A 22046-nucleotide genomic window follows, 5' to 3' on the forward strand; every position below is an offset into this window, starting at 1 on the left:
CTGCTGGGGCAGGATGGAGCACACTGACATCAGACAGAGAACCAGGTGGAGAGGTGGAATTAGAACCTTTGCTGGGGCAGGATGGAGCACACTAACACCAGACAGAGAACCAGGTGGAGAGGTGGAATTATAACCTTTGCTAGGGCAGGATGGAGCACACTAACACCAGACAGAGAACCAGGTGGAGAGGTGGAATCATAGCATTAGCCTGAACAGGGAGGAGTATACTAACATAACAGGAGAGTTAGAGCATCCTAGGAAAGGCCATAATACTGTAGTGGGCTGTTGATGGTTAACCTGTCCGCTGCGATTGACCGGGATTCGTCCTTCTCTGGTAGCCTGGTAACATATACTCCCAGGTCTTTCTCTGGCCCTGTGATGGATAGTGGAGTGTTTCCCATGTGGTATTGGTGTGCTGGATATCCCCTCCCAAGGTGCAGCACTTTACATTTTTCTTCATTGAATTATAGCAGACACTGTTCCACTCCTGTAGCTTGGTGAGGTCTTCTGGTAGGAAATTCACAGTCAAGGGTTAAACATTGTTATATAATGCCTTTTTTTTTGCATGGGATGTGCATTAGTACTGTATAACCCTGATGTGAAATTTGTCATGCGTGAGAGGAATGAAAAGTTGTCATGTTTGGTTGTTGTTCAGCAGTACAGTGATCAGGATCCTCCAGCAGACCAAGCACTGGGGTGCTGGAGTGTATCTTTTTCTTTTTTTACAAGTCTTTGCCGAACTGAAGGGCTTGCTCAACAGTTATTTAGCAAGACTGAATTAGTTTCCATTCTTGTTTCCAGTGTATTCATGGACACATAAAGAGGTGAAGCTTGTGGTTGTTGCAGCGCCTTTTTCTTGTTTCCACGAACACTGTTTTCAACTTTCTTCTGCAGAGACTTCCAGCGCTGGTCCTGGCCGCTGCAAGCCTTGTTGGGTCAGTGTGTGGGAAGTCACGAAGGTGGAGTTTGAGGCGGTCGGCCTCAACCACGAGGGTGCGCATGGAGTCATTGCCATGTTCCGTTGATGACCTCTTGATTGATTCATGTTGGTTGATGTCTCGCTGTGATATTGCAGTAAATATTTAGTTGTATCATTTTTCATCACTGTGCATGATCTGGATATTCCCAAAGTGTTCTTGAAGTGTACTGATTGAATGTTTTGACAAGAATATGAAAATTCACTCTTAGTTAGTAAGAAACTGTGTATGCGAGGTATTTGTTTCCATGTTATCATTTTTTATTCTGATTATTTCCTCACTCTCAGGCTGTTTGAGCGGCAGGCTCGCCTTGAGCCTTCCAGGGAGTGCTGGGCGGCCTGGTGCCCCGGCTGAAGGCAAGCGGCCACCCTGAGACACCCAAAGACTGGATGACACAAGATCCTTTGCTGGTACTGGTGGCTGAGGGCTGTGCAGTGGTATGGGCACAGGCTCAGAGCGCCCAGGTGGACCAAGGCTCTGATACTGGTGAATGTTGCTGCTGATAGATTACTGATAAGGGAACAGGCAGGGAATATAAACAAATCGGTCAATTTACCGTTTCACCCAACCAACGATTTTCTGTTGTGGTTCATGTTTTTCTGGTGATAGATTTAGTGAATTGCACGATTTTGTACCTCATTTCCGTCGCAAATGTCTGCTTTTCGAGTTATGCCTCTTTTCAAGTTATGCCTATCCCTTGCCCTAAACGATCTTGGGGACCTGTGGGAACACGGGGTTTTTGGGTGGGGGAGCATAAAATCGACTAATGCGCATTTCAAATGAGGTCGAGAAATCAACAGAATCACATTAGAACACCAGTGTAAAGGCATAGCCTACATTGTTTTGAATGAGCGGCGGAGGCGGCCATCTTGATGTAAGCAGTGTTGCCAGCGATCCGCTCTTGCTCTTGCTCTTGCTGTACAGGTGACCCGTTGGAGAGTCAGGCCTTCGTATCGGCACACCCTGTAAAAATAAAACAACACAAGCAGTATCCATTACAAATCTTCCAATTCCCTATTTCTTGCACACCACATCTTCTATAATTCTATCATTTGCTTCATCACTCAGTCCCAGCAGCAGCAGCATCCATTCCCTCTCTGTCCTTGCAATCCTCCCATTCACATCCCAGCCCATCTCACTCAGTGCCACCCTCATCATCTCCGTCCTTTCTCCCCGGTACCTCCCACACACCAGTATCACATGCACGACAGTTTCATCCACACCCCTGTCACACATCTGACACACTTTGCTGCGGGACTCAGACCACCTGTAGTTTCTTGCATTCACATTCATACACTGCGCTCGAGCTTGGAAGAGAAGATCACCACCCAGGCTTCCATCATACCAGCTGACACACTGCGGGGCTTCCTTTTCCCTGTACCATTCCAAAGTAGTCTTTCGCTCCATCACATGCTTCCACCTCCTCAGACCGTCACCTTTCACTGCACTGTCTATCTCTTTCTTCCACTTTCTCACATTCCATTCTAGACCCTCACTATTTCTGTCAGTCACCTTCCATTCAAAGAAACGCCTCCCTTCCTCTCTGCTCACCCACCTGACTCGCATACCACTGTCACCAACCATTCTCATGCAGTTTTTAATCCATTTGCTCTCATGCACACTCCACAAGTAGACCTTCCGTGCCAATCTTGCGTCATCCATTCGTTCCAGTCTGACTTTGTATCTAAGGGTAGCCTTCCTAAATCTTTCCCTAAAGGGTGAGCAGTGTTGCCAACGATCCGCTATAGGTGAGCAGTGTTGCCAACGATTTGCTACATTTAGCAAAGATGGATGCGGCCACTGGCAGGTGGGCAGTATTGCCAACGAAGTGCTTCATATCACAAGGGGGAGTTTTTCTGGGAAAATCGTTATTGAAATACCTTGGCCGAAGATTTCTAACTTTCCTAGATGGGATAGGCATAACTTGAAAAGAGGCATAACACGAAAAGTAGACATTTGCGACGGAAATGAGGTACAAAATCATTCAATTCACTACATGTATCACCAGAAAAAGATAAAGAACACGAGAAAATCGTTGCTTTCGCCAAGTTCAGGAAATGAAAACCACAACAACGCATTACCTTACTGGCCATATGTTGATGTTTTTGTGGCGCTACTGCTGCTGCTGCCTCTCCTCCCTATAAATACAGGGAAGTTTACAGTTTGGGCACCGTACTTTTAAAGGAAGGACACCATGACTTCGTCGTCCGGATTAAATTGATTAATAAATTCCCAGTAGTTGTCCGTACAACCAGCACACACCGTGGCCATCTTTAAACTGACTGGCAAACACTATCTTACTGCTCGAATGGACCGCAGTTTCGAAACACCAAACACGGTATTTCTTTACAACTGCTTCCCCGCTCCGTCCCACGCTACAGCGAATGTCGAATATATTTGAACTACTCCAACCCAACTTTACATAACCTAACCTCTAACTGAGGGGGGGGGGGGTGAAGCTCCCCTCGACCCCCTTTTAACCAAGGGAGGCTCTTGGAGGACCCGTAAGAATTCGAGGGGTTCTGGTGGGGGAGCATATTTAAATTATTCCAATCGAACTTTACGACCTAGCTAACGGAGGAGGGCTTCGCCCCCCTCGACCCCCCTCCTAACCAAGGGGAGCTCCGCCCACCCTGGACCCCCCCTCACCCGGTGTGGTCTGGTGGGTGAGCGCTCATATTTAAATTATTCCAACCGAACTTTACGACCTAGCTAACTGAGGGGGGCTTCGACCCCCTCGACCCCCTCTCCCCCCGGTGTGGTCTGGTGGGGGAGCATATTTAAATTATTCCAACCGAACTTTATGATCTTGGGGGACCACTGAGAATTCGGAGGGTCCTGGTGGGTGAGCATATTTAAATTATTCCAGCCGAACCTTGCGACCTAATTATCTAACGTGGCCCCCTTCGACCCATCTCTTAACCAAGGCCCAACCCCCCCCCTCCCCCCTTTCAAACGATACATAATCCCTTACCATTACTGGACGGAATATATATTGCTACCGCCGGCTAGTCTTGTGAACCCTTTTTATAGGAGCAGTGATTCGCGTTATTTTTGAAATGATTGTTTCCCTCTTTTTTTTTTTTGCTTCTGAGCTGTTTCCTTTGTTGTAAAAAACGAAATGGCAATGCTCCTCACCGCTAAATCCGCTAAATGTAGCGAGTCGTTGGCAACACTGCTCACTTACCTATGCTCGCTTATGCAGCGAATCGTTGGCAACATTGTTCACCCCTAGCGGATCGTTGGCAACACTGCTTTCCTTCTAATGGCCGCCTGCACCGCTCTCATGAAAACAAATGTAGGCTATGCCTTTTCACTGGTGTTCTAATGTGATTCTGTTGATTTCTCGACCTCATTTGAAATGCCCATTAGTCGATTTTATGCTCCCCCACCCAAAAAACCCGTGTTCCCACAGGTCCTCAAGATCGTTTAGGGCAGGGGATAGGCATAACTTGAAAAGAGGCATAACTCGAAAAGTAGACATTTGCGACGGAAATGAGGTACAAAATCGTGCAATTCACTAAATCTATCACCAGAAAAACATGAACCATGTCAGAAAATCGTTGGTTGGGTGAAACGGTAAATTGTCCAACAAATCAGACATGAAAGTGTTAAGTGTGGCCAGTGTCGCCTTCTCTTATTTTTAATGTTTCCAAGGTTGCCACCTGCCTGGGAGCAGACTCACAGAGGCCAGCGCAGGGCAGCAGGACAGCTCCCTCAGCAGTGATGAGGAGTCTCTCCATGAAGGCTGTCCCTCAAGGCACAGCAGCAGGCCACCGTCCCCCTTTTCATTGGGAGCACCGAGCGTATCCCGAGGAACATTTCAATGTCCAGGTGAGAAGCCTTGAGCTTTTGGGGAAATTATCCTTGGGAAATCTTATGATCTAAAGCAGTGGTTCCCAACCTTTTTTTCAGGCGACCCCAATCATGCACCTCTAAACATGACCGCGACACCACCAGTTTAGTTGTTTGTGTTTGTGTTATTATAACATAATGTGTTATTGTGTTATCATAACATAATAACACTATCTTTAATATTTTGAGGTCTTGGCGACCCCAGGAAAAGCGCTTGGCGACCCCAGGGTTGGGAAAGGGGGATATAAAGCATATTTAACCTGTCCACTATGATGGGCACGGATTTGGCTTCACTGGTACCATGAAAACATGTACTCCCAGGTCTTTCTCTGCCCCTGTGGTGGATAGTGAAGTGTTTCCCATGTGGTATTGGTGTGCAGGATTTTACATTTTTCTTCATTGAATTGTTTTGTTCCACTCCTGTAGCTTGATGAGGTCTTCTGATACAAAATCTGCAGTCAAGGGGTTAAAGATGTATATTTTTAATCAAAACTGTTATTGAAAATCCTCTTGCATTCTCAAAAAAGCAAAGTCAGCTCAAGATTTTCTCCAACAGACTCTGTTGTAAGTTCCAGTTCTTGTTAGTGACAGCTGGTGAGAGGCAACACTTGGGCAGGAGGTGAAGCTTGGGGTGATGATGATGATGATTGTTGCAGGTGTGATGATGTCAAGCCACCACAAGCCAGGAGGGAAGTGGCTGCTGGGGCCAAGACAGCAGGTGAGGCAGAACCCTTAAGCCTCAGCTCTTCACCCCTGGACGAAGCAGGTGTTTCTTGGCGGACAAACTCGGGAGTCACCAGAAAAGACCTCGATAGATGATGCAAGTTTTGCTCGCTGGAGACCACAAGAGCGTTCACCCGTGCCTCACTGTGGGTGAGGAGAGCAGCCTAGACCAGCTCCCAAGAGGTATGTTTAACAGTGAGTCATGCACACAGGCAGAAAGCAGCACTACAGTCACCAGGAGACATTTTACATAAAACTGGCTACAAAATACTGCTGCTGGCCAGAATGGAGGTCAGGCTTAAGCAGGATCCCAGCAAGGTGCTCTCTTTACTTCTTTGTGTGATTTTGAAAACACTTCAGCAGCCGAGGGGAACGCTCAAGAGAAAGTGTCATTTCTATGCAAACCTTCCTGCAGGGGTGAGCTGAAAGGTGAAAATGTAGTTACCACGACTCCTTTAAGAAGAGACACCATTAGTAGTTTGTCTGGAGAGGAAAGCTTCACCAGTCATGCTGCTTGTACAGGGGAGAAGACTTCAGTGTTGTCCTCCAAGCCTCTTTGCAATGGGTACTCTGGATCAAGCAGCAGACCAAGTGTCTTGCATATGTGTGTGTGTGTGTGTGTGTGTGTGTGTGTGTGTGTGTGTGTGTGTGTGTGTGTGTGTGTGTGTGTGTGTGTGTGTGTGTGTGTGTGTGTGTGCCGCGCGTGTGTGCCGCGCGCGTGTGTGTGTGTGTGTGTGTGTGTCTGGCTGGTGACCGAGTACAATGCTTTACATCTTTCAAGGAAGTACACATGATCTCCCTTCCATCACACTTGCACATTCTGCCTGATTCTTCTCTTTCCTCCTCATGGCCTTCAACGTTTCCCAATAGAAAGTCTTCACAAGAAGCAAAGTTACTAAAAATCACAGTATATTATTAGAAATAACTTTTATTTTTACTAACAGAGCCAGATGTCTTTTTATGCACCTGAGATGAATTATTAATATATTTTTTACAACAAAGGAGACAGTTCAAGGGCATAAAAAATAATAATGAAAAAAACCCCGCTACTTGCTGCTCCTGAATGGAGTACAGAGGAGTGACCATAAAGAGAGGTCTCCTGATACCTTCCTCTTGAAAGAGTTCAAGTCGTAGGCAGGAGGAAATACAGATGAAGGAAGATTGTTCCAGAGTTTACCAGCGTGAGGGATGAAAGAGTGAAGATGCTGGTTAACTCTTGTATAAGGGACAGTATAGGGATGAGCTTGATTAGAAAGTCATGTGAGGCAAGGCCGCGGGAGGGGGGGAAGCATGCAGTTAGCAAGTTCAGAAGAGCAGTCAGCGTGAAAATATCGATAGAAGACGGAAAGAAAGGCAATTTATTTATATGTGGCCATAGCAGTTGAAGTAGTGGTAGTAGTAGTAGTAGCAACAAAAGCAGAAATAGCAGTAATATAGTAGTTGTAATAATTGTAGTAGTAGTAGTAGTAGTAGTAATAGAAGTAGTAGTAGCAGTAGCAGCAGAAATAGCAGTAATGATTTAAGTATTGGTACAGTGAAACCATTTTAGCTTCCTTGGGTCCTGTCCTCCCCTCCACCTTGCCACACAATCCCAACACCTGTCCCTTCCTCTCATGTGCTAGCTACAGGCAACACATGAGAGGAAAAAATAGGTGTTGGGACTGTGTGGCAGAGCAGAGGGGAGGAAAGGACCCTTGATGAACCAACGCCCCAATGGACTCGCTAAAATGGTTTCACTTTAGTAGTAAGCCAAGTTGATATTGCATGCATGTGGGTTGCATATGCTTAGTGGTCTGAAAACACACACACACACTCTCTCTCTCTCTCTCTCTCTCTCTCTCTCTCTCTCTCTCTCTCTCTCTCTCTCTCTCTCATCACACAGTACACAGGACCCACAGGCTGTCCCCCCCCAGAATGTTTACAAACCCACAGACACATGCCCCCCCAGATAGATAAGACCTCCCCCCCTTACTCTCTGAAGTGACACCACTCCTATTAGAAATGTGTGTGTGTGTCTGTGTGATTACCTGGTTGTAGTACACATGATTTGAGTTAAACTTGTATTGTCATGTCTTCTTATCTGTTTTTGTTCATGGTCTGTGTGTCTGTGTGCGAGTGTGTGTAAGACAGAGAAAGCATCTCCCTCTCCCTTCCCACCCAGGCTTTGATCAGGAGAACAATAAAATGTATCAAGAAATATGTTAATAAATGAAATAAGAAAATAACTGTGTGTAAGTCTTCCCCCTGAGAGAGAGAGAGAGAGAGAGAGAGAGAGAGAGAGAGAGAGAGAGAGAGAGAGAGAGAGAGAGAGAGAGAGAGAGAGAGAGAGAAATCTAAATTTCCTTCAAAATCATAGAGGAGGAGGAAAATGGAAGGAAACTGAGATGGGAAACATGGAAACGAAGGAATAGGAAAAGGAGGAGGAGGAGGAATGGAGATGTAAAGTAGGAAGGAAACAGAGCAGAACAGGAGGTGCAGAGAAGCCAGACGCAGGGGAATGATGGAAGAATATTTGGCAGGACAGGGAACACAGGAAGAGGAAAATTAGAAGAGCAAGTAGAAAAACAAAATAAACAAAAAGGAGAGTAAAGAGAGGGAAATAGGAGGAGGACCAGAAGGAAATGGGAAATGAACAGTAAGAAGGTAAAGAGAGGGTTATGGGAGGAAGAAGAGGGGAGAATAAGATAAATATTAGGAAGAAGAAAATTAAGGAAAAATGGTATAAAAGGGAGAGGAAATAATATAACAAAGAGGAGACATGAGGGAAGGATATCAGAAAGGAGGAAAAACATGAACAGAACAAACTATAAATTAGGAGGAAGAGCAGAAGGGTGGAGTTTGGAATGGTAGGAATCATGCACACCACTACTACTGTTGCTACTACTGTTACTACTACTACTGCTACTGCTACAAATACTACTGCTACAAATACTACTTCTACTACTTTAATGACGATGTTTTCTATTCTCTTTTTTCTCTTACTCTCTCAGTCCCACACGTCCTCTGCATGTATGGAAACACACGAGAAATTAATCACAACAAGGTGAGGGTATTCGCCGGCTGCCTGGGATTGAACCCGCGACCAGCGTGACGGGAGAGCCACTCCTTACCGAGTCGGCCAAAGAGGTACCCCACTGGCTAAGTGGGTTTTGGGAGCCTCGTTCAACAGGCATAGTCGCCGCACTACAGTACTACTATTACTACTACTACTACTACTACTACTACTACTACCACGGCTACTGTTACTATAATTCTTGGTCCTGGGCAGAGTAAGTCTTGGGTCATCCTGCCTCTGCTGCTGCTGATAGTCTTGATTCCTGAGCTTTTGCCACTGTTACTGTCTCCTGCTGGCCAGCCACCTCACCTGTGAATGGAAAGAGGTGCGTAATGAGCCTGTGTGTGTGTGTATTTGCCTAGTTGTATTTACCTAGTTGTAGCTTTACAGGGCCTGGGCCTACGCTTGTGTGGTCCCGTCTCCGTATCTGTATTTGTCCGAGTTTTCCTTAAAGCTTTGCACGCTCTTCGCCGGTACTACATCCTCACTTAGTCTGTCCCAAACCTTTTTATTTTTTTCCGGGAAGCTATATTGCTTTGCCTCTGAAGCATCCTCCTTTCCTCAATTTTTTACTATGTCCTCTTGTGTTCCTGGTGTTTATTCCTTCATTTAGTAGTCACTAATTATCTATTTCCATTTTGCTCAATAATTTATAAATTTGTATTAGGTCTCCCCTTTCTTTTCTTTGTTCCAGTGTTCATAGGTCCATTTCCTTTAATCTTTCTTCATATGTCAATCCCTCCAGTTCTGGAACTATTTTTGTTGCCATTCTTTGTATTCTTTCCAGTTTTTTTTATGTGTTTCTTCTTATGGGGAGACCACACCGCCTCCACATATTCCAATTTTGGCCTAATCATAGTGGTTATTAACTTTTTCTTCATATCCTTATCCATGTAGTGGAATGCTAATCCTTTATTTCTCACCATTTTATACGTATCATCGAATATCCTATTAACATGACTCTCAGGCTGTTGATTATCTTGTAATGTCATCATCATAATCATTTCATCGACGCCTGCTCCTAGGAGCTCCCTCCAGGGATTGGCCACGGCAGAAGAGCTTCCATCTTTCTCTATCCAGACACTCCCTCCGTGCCTGCTCAAAGTTTCTCAAAGATCTTTCCCCCTCTCCGTAACGTACTCTTGCACCCTATCCCTCCATTTCACTGGAGGTCGTCCTCTAGCATTCCCTCCCTCTATCTCACTCACATCCACCCTTCTGGTCATCTTGCTCTCCTCCATTCGCTCCATGTGGCCAAACCACTTTAAGGTCTGTCACTTCACTTCTTCCACCACTCCACACTTCTTCCCTTCACCCCTGTGACACATTCCAAAATGCTCGTACACACTTTCATTACTCATTCCATCCATTCTACTCACACCACAAGCACTCCTCAAATAACTCATTTCCACTGCCTGCACTCTAGAACTCTGACTTTCATTCCAGGCCCATGCTTCACTTGCATATGTGAGGGTTGGTACTATTATTGTATTTCTCAAATCCCCCTTTACCTCCATGCTCACACTTCTGCCATTCATGATTCGTCCCAAAGACCCTGCCACCCTTCTTCTTTGCAATGCCCTTTCTCTTATCTCTCCCTCCATACCACCATGCCTACACATAACTGATCCAAGGTACTTAAACTCATTGACCCCCTCCATTTCTTCACCATTCTTGTATTGTCACTCCCAGATCTCTCTCTCTCTCTCTCTCTCTCTCTCTCTCTCTCTCTCTCTCTCTCTCTCTCTCTCTCTCTCTCTCTCGCTCTCGCTCTCTACATGGGACGTAATTGCTATAACCGAAACATTTATCGAGACCACAAATATTGATTTAAGTTCCGAATACAACATAGATGGCTACAGACTCTTTAACAAAGATCGTGTAAACCGTAGGGGTGGTGGTGTCGCCCTTTTGGTCAAAAGCTATTTGCATCCCACTGACAAAACACCAAGAAACAGTAACGTTGAACATTTGTGCGTGCGAGTAAACATAGTAAAAGTCAATTTAAATATATCTGTTACCTACAGGCCTCTCGATGCCGATCTTGAAATGTACAGCGTCTTAAGGCTCACTGCTCACTGATATTAGGAGACTTTAACCTCCCCCATATCGACTGGGCGACACTGTCGGGTACAGAAGGTGAGTCCCATAGAATGATCAAATTTTTAGAGGAAAATTATCTAAGCCAAATGGTTTCTGAACCAACTCGACAAAATAACATACTTGACTTTGTTATAACGACCCAAGATAACCTAGTCAGTAATGTCACGGTAGGAGAACACCTCGGTTCCTGCGATCATAAATTAGTGCGCGTTGACATTAGAGCTCAAACATCGGTGACTGTAAATAAAGTAAAGATGCCCAATTTCAAAAAGCTAACTTCGTAGAAATCCGACGAAAACTAATAGAAATGCAACAATCAGATGATGGTAATGTAGAGGACGCCTGGCTAAGCTTTAAAAATCACTTACTCACTCAGCAGGACACATTTGTCCCCTTGTGCGAGAAGCAAATTAACACTAATAAAATCCCACCTTGGTTTAATAGCGAAATTAAACACTCAGTCAAGGAGAGAAAATTGTTTTACAGATTAAAGAAAGAATAAAGCATGCCTGAAGACATTAGACTCTATAATGATGCCAGGCGACGAGTAAGCAGATTAGTACGTCAGGCAAACCGTGGATATGAAGAAAATATTGCAGCCAACTGTAAAAATAATCCGAAATCCTTCTTCAGTTACATAAACAACAGAAAGACGATCAGAAGTGGAATTGGACCCTTAAAAACAGCGACGGTGCACTAGTGACTGGCAGCCAACACGTTGGAAACCTATTAAACAATTACTTTTCCTTTTTTTTTTTTTTTTTTTTACGTCGCTGCCTATTTCGCCGGTAGGCTTGTTCTCTGTGGATCCTGGTGGTTGGTCCAAGGCTTCTTTCCGCTGGGTCCTGATGGTCGGCCCAGCCCGTTCTGGCGCAGGCGAGTGTTATAATGGCGCCATCTTGCATTGGCTCCTGCTGCCCTCCCGGAGCTCATCTTTGATCCTAGAATCTAGAGTCCGGGTTGATAGGTGGTCTTCTGGACAGCATGTGGGTAGTTTTAAGCCACTCGGCGGCGGCTGAAAAATCTCAGCTTGGTGGCACCGATCGGGGATTGAACTCGCATCCTCCTGGACGCGGGGCCGTCTCGCTATCCTTCCAGCCACCGCCTCCCCTAGTTTAATACTTACAGACCCCCCACCACTACCACCAACACCAGTACTAATGTAAATCCCGAGCATGCATTGCCTAACTTTGAAATAAGACCCAATGAAGTCCTTAAAGCCCTCCAATCACTTAAAACAAATAAAAGTCCTGGACCTGACAAAGTATATCCAACTCTGCTCAAATAAACAAAAAGCGAAATACTCTCCTCCCTCACAACCGTATTCAATATGTCCTTGCGACAAGGCATCGTCCCTTCGGATTGGAAAAAAGCTAACGTGACACCGATTTTTAAGAAAGGAGACAAAAAAAGTACCAGGTAATTACAGGCCCATTAGTCTAACTTCGGTTGTAGGTAAGCTACTTGAGAGCATAATTAGAGACAAAATTGTGAGTTACCTTGAAAGCCACTCATTAATTGGAGACTCACAACATGGCTTCCGAAACAAAAGATCCTGCCCATCAAACCTATTAACCTTTTATAACGACCTCTTCACCGTTTATGACGTAACCAAATCACTGGACGTTGTCCATCTTGATTTCCAGAAAGCGTTTGACAAAGTCCCACATCATAAATTACTTTACAAATTAAGGCAAATAGGTATTGACGGTCAAGTAAACCAATGGATCGCGAATTGGTTGAGCAACAGACAACAAAGAGTAGTGATTGACGGATTTAACTAGAGTGGGCGCCGGTCACTAGTGGCGTCCCTCAGGGCTCGGTTCTTGGCCCAGTGCTCTTCATTATTTACATCAACGACGTGGATGTTGGACTCAATAATCGCATTAGTAAATTTGCAGACGACTCAAAGATTGGTAACTCGGTTCTCACTGACGAAGACAGGCAAAGCCTCCAAGAGGATTTGCACAAAATTTCAGCTTGGTCGGATAGATGGGAGATGCCCTTTAATGTAGACAAGTGCCAGGTCCTTCAAGTTGGAACGAGGAATAAGAAGTTCGATTACGAAATGCACAGCGTTAAACTTAAAAGCGTTCAATGCGTAAAGGACTTGGGGGTCAAAATCGCGTCAAACCTCAAATTCTCACATCAATGCATCGATGCAGCAAATAAAGCGAACAGAATGTTGGGCTTCATTAAAAGAAACTTTTTTTACAAGAAAAAAGATGTAACACTTCCGCTCTACAATAGTTTAGTCAGACCACACTTGGAATATGCCGTACAGTTTTGGTCTCCCCACCATGCAAAGGACATTCCTAAATTAGAAGGTGTTCAGCGTCGGACAACGAAAATGATCCCTTCCTTGCGCAACAAATCCTACGAAGAAAGACTTTCCACCCTAAACATGTTCTCTCTTGAGAAATGTTGCTTCCGAGGAAACCTGATCGAATGTTTTAAAATACTTAATGGTTTCACGAATGAAGACAGATCATCATTGTTTATGATCGATGACACTTTGCGCACGAGGAACAATAGCGTAAAACTCAGATGTAGACAAGTAAATTCAGACTGCACCAAATTTTTCTTCACCAACGTTGTAGTGCGAGAATGGAATAAGCTTCCACCGTCAGTGGTCCAGTGTAACACGATTGACTCCTTCAAAAAAAAGCTCGACCGTCACTTCCTTCAACTTAATATCAACTAGAGTAGAAATGCAACGTTTTGGAGCCTTCTGATTAGTGTAAAATCACTTAGGTTTAAGGACAGACCACCTAGTCTGGACCATGGGGTGTGTGTGGTCTGATTTTCTATGTAAATCTGTGTAAAAAAAATCTCTCTCTCTCTCTCTCTCTCTCTCTCTCTCTCTCTCTCTCTCTCTCTCTCTCTCTCTCTCTCTCTCTCTCTCTCTCTCTCTCTCTCTCTCTCTCTCTCTCTCTCTCTCTCTCTCTCTCTCTCTCTCTCTCTCTTCTTGAACTATCTTTAATATTTCTCCATCTCCCATTCTATATGGCCATTTTGATCTTCCTTCACTCTTTCCCATTTCCATTATATGACTTTTCTTCACATTGAATTCCATCTCCCATTTAATACTCCATTTCCAAATCTTGTTCAGGTCATCTTGCAAAATTTCGGTCTTTACTGTTTCTAATATGTCTTAGCAGTTTTGCATCGTCTGCAAACAGGCTCATATAACTGTTTACTCCCTCGGGTATATCATTTACATATACTACTAGGAAGAGTACAGGTGTGTGTGTGGGGGGGAGGGGGGGGGGTTATTTTTTCCTGTCTTGGCCCCTTGACTGCGTATTTCCTACAAGAAGACCTCGCCAAGCTACAGGAGTGGAACAAAAAGTGTCTGCTACAATTAAATTAAGAAAAATATAGTCCTGCACCTTGGGAGGGCATATCCACCATGCCAATACCACATGGGAAACACTCCACTATCCACCACAGAGGCAGAGAAAGACCTGTGACTATATTGACCAGGCTACCAGTGAAAGCTAAATCCATGCAAATTGAAGCGGGCAGGTGATAGTATAAAGTGTTGATCATTCTAGCCTGCCCACCTCTGCATCTATCTCTTCTCATCCTTCTTACTGGTGTTACAGACTTCACTATCTTAAGATGGAAAGAACGGAAGAAAATGTCAATAACAACGTAATGGTGCTCACGGAATGCAATAATTACAGAACCAAGTTTACGTCCCTTAAGGGATGAGTTGCCTTATGTTACTCACCTAATTTAGCAATGTGCATTGCATGGTGGGGAGACCAAAACAATATTACATATTCTAAAGGGGGTTCTAAAGGGGGGCTGACCAAGCTATTGTACATTAAAAGTACTATTACAAAATCTTTATCAGTAAGAGGTTTATCTTAATGAAGCCAAGCATTTTGTTCACTTTGTTTGCTGCATCAATGCATTGCTTGAGTTCAGCGCCGTGCATTCCATAATGAAAACTTATTTTTTTTGTACCAATTTGGAGAACCTGACAGACCATCTCCCAACTACCCGGCCAAGCTAAAATTTAATGCAAATCTTCTTGGAGGCTTTGTCTTCATCAGTGATGACATAATAACCAATCTTTGTGTAATCAAATATACTAATAAGATTACAGAGTCACACATTAACGTCACTGATGTAAATCATGAACAGCACTGGGCCAAGAACTGAGCCCTGAGGGACACCACTAGTGATGGGTGCCCACACAAGGTAAATCCATCTATTATTACGCTTTGCTGTCTGTTGCTCAACCAATATGCGATCCATTGGCATACTTTACCATCAATACCTAGCGGGTCTATAAAATAAAGTAATTTATGGTGTAGAACTTATCAAAACGCCTTTTGAAAATCAAGATAGACTACGTCCAGTGATTTGGTTGTAGTCTACGTCAAAAGCTGAGAAAGATAGTTATAAAAGGTAATATGTTTGACAAACATGTTCTCTTGTTACGTCAGCCATGTTCAGAATCCTTCATAAATGAGTGGCTTTCAAGGTGACTCACAATTTTGTCTGAATTATGCTCTCAAGTAGCTTACCTACTACTAATGGGCCTGTAATTATCCAGCACTTTTTTTTCACCTTTCTTTAAAATCTGTGTTATGTTAGCCATTTTCCAATCAGAGGAGACGATGCCTTATTGCAAGGACATACTCAATATGGCTGTGAGAAGAGAGTATTTTGCTGTTTGTCTCTCTAAGTAGTATAGGATTATACATTGTCTGGTACTGGACTTATTCGTTCAAGGGATTGGAGAGCCTCAAGGACTTCATCAGAAGTTATTGCAAAGTCTGGCAAGGCCTGAGTGGGATTATCGTTAATACTATTGGTGTAGTAATATTGCTACATAATTTTACCAAAGTTGCCAATTCAGGATTTGTACAGTCTTCGAAGTTGCTGCCCAAGTCTGTAAGGAAAATGGTATTGCATTTATATAACTTTAGCCTATTCTTCACCTTTCATGTTAAGCACTGATAAGGGTAAATTAGTAGTAAAGGTTATATTTAGCAATGCATGATGCATATTACTAAAAAATTGTCATGTACTAAGAGCATATTACTAAAAACTGACATGTTGTACAAAGAAATTATTACTTTATTGAATGACGCCTGAAATAGACTGTACAGGTGTACTGTTTTTTTTTTGTCACCAATAAAAAAATTAGTAAATAAACATTTGAAATTCACACTGCTTATTATTGTGTACTGACCAAGACTTGAGCTCCTGGGCTATATCAGAGAACAGGTTTAGCAGACGCTTGTGCTTGGGGCAGTCAGCATGTCCAGGCCGAGCCGGGCTTGTTAAACTGTCCTGGAAGTCAATAAAAGGGTTAATAGGTGTGTGGGCAACCAAGAGTATAAGACAGTACACAAGTGGGGAGTTCAAACATTTAGAAGTTTATTACACAATTTTCGGACTACAGAAAATTTTCGGACTAACAATAGAGATATGAATTAGAGCTTAAAATAATAAGAGTTGTGTGGAGTGGAAGGCAAGAAGCCGGAGGTGGAGTCACACTGCACCAGGGAATACCCGACACCTGAAAGCAGAGGGACGAGTGCCGGAGAACAGCTGGAAGGCCGTGGGTGACAGGCAACTGTCTTACAATAGGCTGGAAGGAACTGAAATGGCACCAAATGGCTGGGTGGAGGTGGAAGTTGAGGTGAACATTGTGGATTATACGGAGCAAAAGACCACAGAGCAAAAGTTAAAACTACACATTTCATGAATGTTAATATGATAAGAAAGTATTCACCTAACAGTATTCACAAACCACATACTATTTTTTAGCCAGAATTACTGTAGCTTTTTTACTATTCAAATTTAAAGATATAAACTTAATATTAATTGAAATCCACTTTTTTTAGCCAAAATTACTAAGCCTTTTTACTATTAAACTTTATAAATATCAACTAAATATTCATAATATCCATCGCCAACATTTCAATAGCTTATTTTTACCAACTTACTGATCTCACAATATTAATACTCAGAAACTACTTTACACTAAAACATTAAAATATACATGAACGTTTAAGATACTTCTAGGACTGGCCGGAGAAAAAGCACAGCAAATTCACCCAAACATGAAATAAATAAATAAATAAATAAATAAATAAAAACTTACAAACTTTGGGAGTCTTTGGACGTTGACAAGACAGCTCAGGAACCCAGGAGCAGGGCAGCCCTCGAGTCTTACGGGGGAGGCGTCACGGGGCTGGAGGAGACTGGTAGAAATGGGTTGGGCTGGAGGAGACTGGGGCGAGGAGTGGGCTGGTCTGGAGGAGACTGGTGCAAGGAGTGGGCTGGGCTGGAGGAGACTGGTGCAAGGAGTGGGCTGGGCTGGAGGAGACTGGTGCAAGGAGTGGGCTGGGCTGGAGGAGACTGGTGCAAGGAGTGGGCTGGGCTGGAGGAGACTGGTGCAAGGAGTGGGCTGGGCTGGAGGAGACTGGTGCAAGGAGTGGGCTGGGCTGGAGGAGACTGGTGCAAGGAGTGGGCTGGTCTGGAGGAGACTGGTGCAAGGAGTGGGCTGGGCTGGAGGAGACTGGTGCAAGGAGTGGGCTGGGCTGGAGGAGACTGGTGCAAGGAGTGGGCTGGGCTGGAGGAGACTGGTGCAAGGAGTGGGCTGGGCTGGAGGAGACTGGTGCAAGGAGTGGGCTGGGCTGGAGGAGACTGGTGCAAGGAGTGGGCTGGGCTGGAGGAGACTGGTGCAAGGAGTGGGCTGGGCTGGAGGAGACTGGTGCAAGGAGTGGGCTGGGCTGGAGGAGACTGGGGGAAGGAGTGGGCTGGGCTGGAGGAGACTGGGGCGAGGAGTGGGCTGGGCTGGAGGAGACCAATAGAAGTGAGTTCGGCTGGAGGAGACTGGGGCGAGGAGTGGGCTGGGCTGGAGGAGACCAGTAGAAGTGAGTTGGGCTGGAGGAGACTGGCGCGAGGAGTGGGCTGGGCTGGAGGAGACGGGCGCGACGAGAGGGCGGGGCTGGAGGAGACTGGCGCGAGGAGTGGGCTGGGCTGGAGGAGACTGGTGCGAGGAGTGGGCTGGGCTGGAGGAGACTGGGGCGAGGAGTGGGCTGGGCTGGAGGAGACTGGCGCGAGGAGTGGGCTGGGCTGGAGGAGACTGGCGCGAGGAGTGGGCTGGGCTGGAGGAGACTGGCGCGAGGAGTGGGCTGGGCTGGAGGAGACTGGCGCGAGGAGTGGGCTGGGCTGGAGGAGACTGGCGCGAGGAGTGGGCTGGGCTGGAGGAGACTGGGGCGAGGAGTGGGCTGGGCTGGAGGAGACTGGGGCGAGGAGTGGGCTGGGCTGGAGGAGACTGGGGCGAGGAGTGGGCTGGGCTGGAGGAGACTGGGGCGAGGAGTGGGCTGGGCTGGAGGAGACTGGGGCGAGGAGTGGGCTGGGCTGGAGGAGACTGGGGCGAGGAGTGGGCTGGGCTGGAGACTGGGGCGAGGAGTGGGCTGGAGTGGAGGAGACTGGGGCGAGGAGGGCTGGGCTGGAGGAGACTGGGGCGAGGAGGGCTGGGCTGGAGGAGACTGGGGCGAGGAGTGGCTGGGCTGGAGAGACTGGGGCGAGGAGGGCTGGGCTGGAGAGACTGGGGGGAGGAGTGGGCTGGGCTGGAGGAGACTGGGGCGAGGAGTGGGTTGGACTGGAGGAGACCGGGGCGAGGAGTGGGCTGGACGGGAGGAGACTGGGACGAGGAGTGGGCTGGACTGGAGGAGACTGGCGCGAGGAGTGGGCTGGGCTGGAGGAGACTGGGGCAAGGAGTGGGCTGGGCTGGAGGAGAGTGGGGCGAGGAGTGGGCTGGGCTGGAGGAGACTGGGGGAAGGAGTGGGCTTGGCTGGAGGAGACTGGGGCAAGGAGTGGGCTGGGCTGGAGGAGACTGGGGCGAGGAGTGGGCTGGGCTGGAGGAGACCAGTAGAAGTGAGTTGGGCTGGAGGAGACTGGTAGAAGTGGATTGGACTGGAAGAGACTGGTAGAAGAGGGCTGGACCGGAATAGATTGCTAGAAGTGAGTCTGGCTTTAGGAAGTGGTAGAGACTGGGTGGAGACGCGGCTGGGCTGGACGTGGAGGCCGTGTTGTGCTGGCCTCCTCCCGATTGAATTTTTCGCCACTTTTTTTAGTTTACTTTTTCAGTCTTGATTATGGGTGATGGGGCACTCTGCCAAGTGCCTAACAATCACCCACTTTTTAGAGGCTGCAACCGAGGGTTCTTTTTAGGATGGTAGTGGTTCCCTTAAGGGCAATTGTTTGGATTTCTGTTGCCCTCGGGTTTCCTGGGATTTTAGCTAGATGGTCTTTGAAGTTCTTTTTCAGTAGGCCTGTTGCTCCGGCAATGACTGGCACAATCGAGATGTTCTTCAATTTCCAGTTTCTTTTCATATCATGCATCAGGCCTTGATATTTGGTGACCTTCTCCCTTTCAGCTCTGTTTAGCCCGCTGTCATGTGGGATACTGACCTCAACTATCATAGCCACCTTTTCTTTCCTGTTCCACACAACCAGGTCCGGTTTCACTGCAGCATTATCTAGGTAGGTAGCTGTTGGAATTACCTGGTCATAGTAGATGGTGAGCGTCTCATTTCCGGTGATTTTCCCTGGCTGATGTTCCCACACTTTGCTAGAACACTTGATGTTCAGGCTGTTGCAGATGGTCCAGTGTAGGTATTTGCACACTTCATCATGCCTGACTGTGTAGTAGCCATCGGCTAGCAGAGTCTGGCAGCTGCAGATCAGGTGGCTCACACTTTCAATTTCAGTGTGGCAGAACCTGCATTTGTTGTTGTTACTGAGGCAAGCCATTTTTTTTAAAGCGTTGGTCATTATGGCCTGGTCTTGTGGTGCCATTATCAGCCTCTCCTGATCGTAGTGGAGGGTTCCTCTGATGAGCCAGTTCAGAGAGCTCTCCTTGTCAATGTAGTCTTTGGAGAGCTCTTGCAGGAAAAACTTGGCACGTTGGTGTTCTGCCCACTCAGTTAAGTTGGTGTTCTGGAACTTCCTGGTGAATTTTGAACGGCTCTTTCTGGCCATTTTGGTGGCTGGTGTGTTTTCTGTTTCCTGCTCATCTACTATACAATCCTGTCCAAAATGCTGGGCCAGCTTAGTAATTGAGGTGTTTTTGCTGGCTTTGTTGGTGTGGTGTTCCCGGACCCTGGCAATGTTTGGACTTAGGGAGCTTCTGAGGTATTGGCCGATGCTCACCATAGTGGCTCTGTGCTGGTGGTTAACTTCAGACAGTCCTAGGCCTCCCTCTCTTCTTGGCATATACAGTCTTGGAAGGCACTGATTTCTGTAGATGACCTTGTGGAGTGTTAAAGTTTTCCTTGTTTTTACATCTAATTTATTTATTTCGGTTTGAGGCCAGTCAATAATGCCAAAGCTGTAACTTAGCACTGGCATGGCAAGTTGGTTTACGGCAGTTATTTTGTTTTTGTTGGTGAGTTGCGTCTTGCAGATCTTCTTCAGACGGCTGAGGTATTCATTGCCTGCCTTCTTCCTCATGGTGGTATGCTGTATGCTGTCATTTTCTTCAATGCCAAAGTATTTGTATGGCTCATGCTCCATTAGGTCTCTGATTTCACTGGCCTCGTCTAGCTCGATGTTCTCGGTGTGGGTCTTTTTTCCACTGCGCATTGTGCATTTAGCGCATTTATCAAGGCCGAACTTCATCCCGATGTCATTGGAGAAGGTGTGTACAGCCTGGAGCAGTTGGTGGAGTTCTGCGTCAGAGCTTGCATAGAGCTTAAGGTCATCCATGAACAGTAGATGGTTCACTGTTTTGTTTGGGTCTTTTTTGCGAGTTTGACTTAGGTTGTACCCACTTTGGCACTTATTTAGGAGCTTACTGAGAGGGTCTATTGCCATACAGAAGAGAAGGGGGGATAGGCTGTCTCCTTGGAAGATTCCTCTTCTTATTCTGACCTTGGGGATGATGGTTTTTCCCCTTGGTGTGGCTGAGTGTAATGTTTGTTTGCCACATTTGCATTTGTGTTGCCAGTGCTTGAGTGATAGTAGGGTGGACTTTATATAGCTCAAGACACTGTAGTATCCATGAGTGTGGCACGCTGTCGAATGCTTTTTGGTAGTCGATCCAGGCCACACTCAGGTTTCTTTAAAGTTTCTTGCAGTCTTCCAAAAGTGTTTTGTTAAGAAGCTGATCTATGGTACCAAGGCAGCTTTTTTTGCACCAGTATGTACACGAGTGTGTTTTTTGAGGCTACTCTTCGTACTGAACCTTCTGCCACACTGATGGCATTCATGAGGTCTTTCACCAGTGTGTGAAAGGGTGTGTCTGTTTAAATGGCTCTTCCTATTGAATCTTTTGCCACACTCATGGCATTCATGAGGTCTTTCACTTTTTTTGTTTTAATTTACTTTTTCAGTCTTGATTACGGGTGATGGGGCACTCTGCCAAGTGCCTAACAATCACCCACTTGTTAGAGGCTCTTTCACCAGTATGCATACAGTTATGTCTGTATAGGTTACTCTTCACACTGAACTTTTTGCCACACTCATGGCATTCATGAGGTCTTTCACCAGTGTGTGAAAGGGTGTGTCTGTTTAAATGGCTCTTCCTATTGAACCTTTTGCAACACTCATGGCATTCATGAGGTCTTTCACCAGTGTGTGAAAGTGTGTCTCTTGAGGTTACTCTTCTTACTGAACCTCTTGCCACAGTCATGGCATTCATGAGATCTTTCACCAGTGTGTGAAAGGATGTGCATATTGAGTCGACACTTGTAACGGAAACGTCTGCCACACTGAATGCATTCATGAGGTCCTCCACCAGAGGGTGTGGGTGTATTTGCTGAGGTCAGCCTTCCCAGGGAGTCTTTCCCCACACTCTTGGCACTCATGGTTCCCTTCGCCAGTGTGTGCAAGGCAGTGTCTGGTGAACTTGCTCTCGTTTCAAATCTTGTCACACTCCTGACTCAATCTTTTCCTTTCCTTTGTGGCCGAGATGCCAGCAGCAAGGTGGTGGTGGTTCTCTTGATCCTCACAGCATTGGCAGCCTGCTGCTGCTGGTCCTGCCCGGCCACGCAGCCTGCAGGGCACCAGTGCTTCTGCTGCGAGGCGCTGGCAGGTCTTGCAGGAGGCTCCGGCTGTGGCCCAGGGATAGCGATGTACTGGGGAGTCCTGGAGGCGGAGGCTGTGAGGACAGTGCCGAGCACAGCACCAGCCTCAAGCCCTCACTCCAGCAGCAGCACTAGCCTGGACGTGGAGACAGGTTTGTGCTGTGCTGGCCTCCACGTGTTAAACTGATCTGCAAAGAAATAAAATGGTCAAGAAATGGGTGGCTAAGTCAGTTGGAGAGTTGGGCAAATTGTAACAAAGCAATGGGA

At 46.1% G+C, this 22046-nt stretch overlaps 2 long non-coding RNA genes across 2 annotated transcripts; both read left to right on the top strand.

Annotated features, from left to right (window-relative positions):
* Nucleotides 1–203: 203 nt before the first annotated feature.
* On the top strand, nt 204–6246 carry LOC126995410 (uncharacterized). The gene is made up of 4 exons (XR_007750321.1): nt 204–993; nt 1265–1463; nt 4635–4811; nt 5489–6246. It is a non-coding gene; the product is annotated as an uncharacterized LOC126995410 (long non-coding RNA).
* A 14680-nt stretch (nt 6247–20926) lies between these two features.
* On the top strand, nt 20927–21528 carry LOC126995813 (uncharacterized). The gene is made up of 3 exons (XR_007750729.1): nt 20927–21050; nt 21232–21315; nt 21398–21528. It is a non-coding gene; the product is annotated as an uncharacterized LOC126995813 (long non-coding RNA).
* Nucleotides 21529–22046: the final 518 nt, after the last annotated feature.

Source organism: Eriocheir sinensis, chromosome 1 (genome assembly GCF_024679095.1).
Source record: "Eriocheir sinensis breed Jianghai 21 chromosome 1, ASM2467909v1, whole genome shotgun sequence".
NCBI lineage: Eukaryota > Metazoa > Arthropoda > Malacostraca > Decapoda > Varunidae > Eriocheir > Eriocheir sinensis.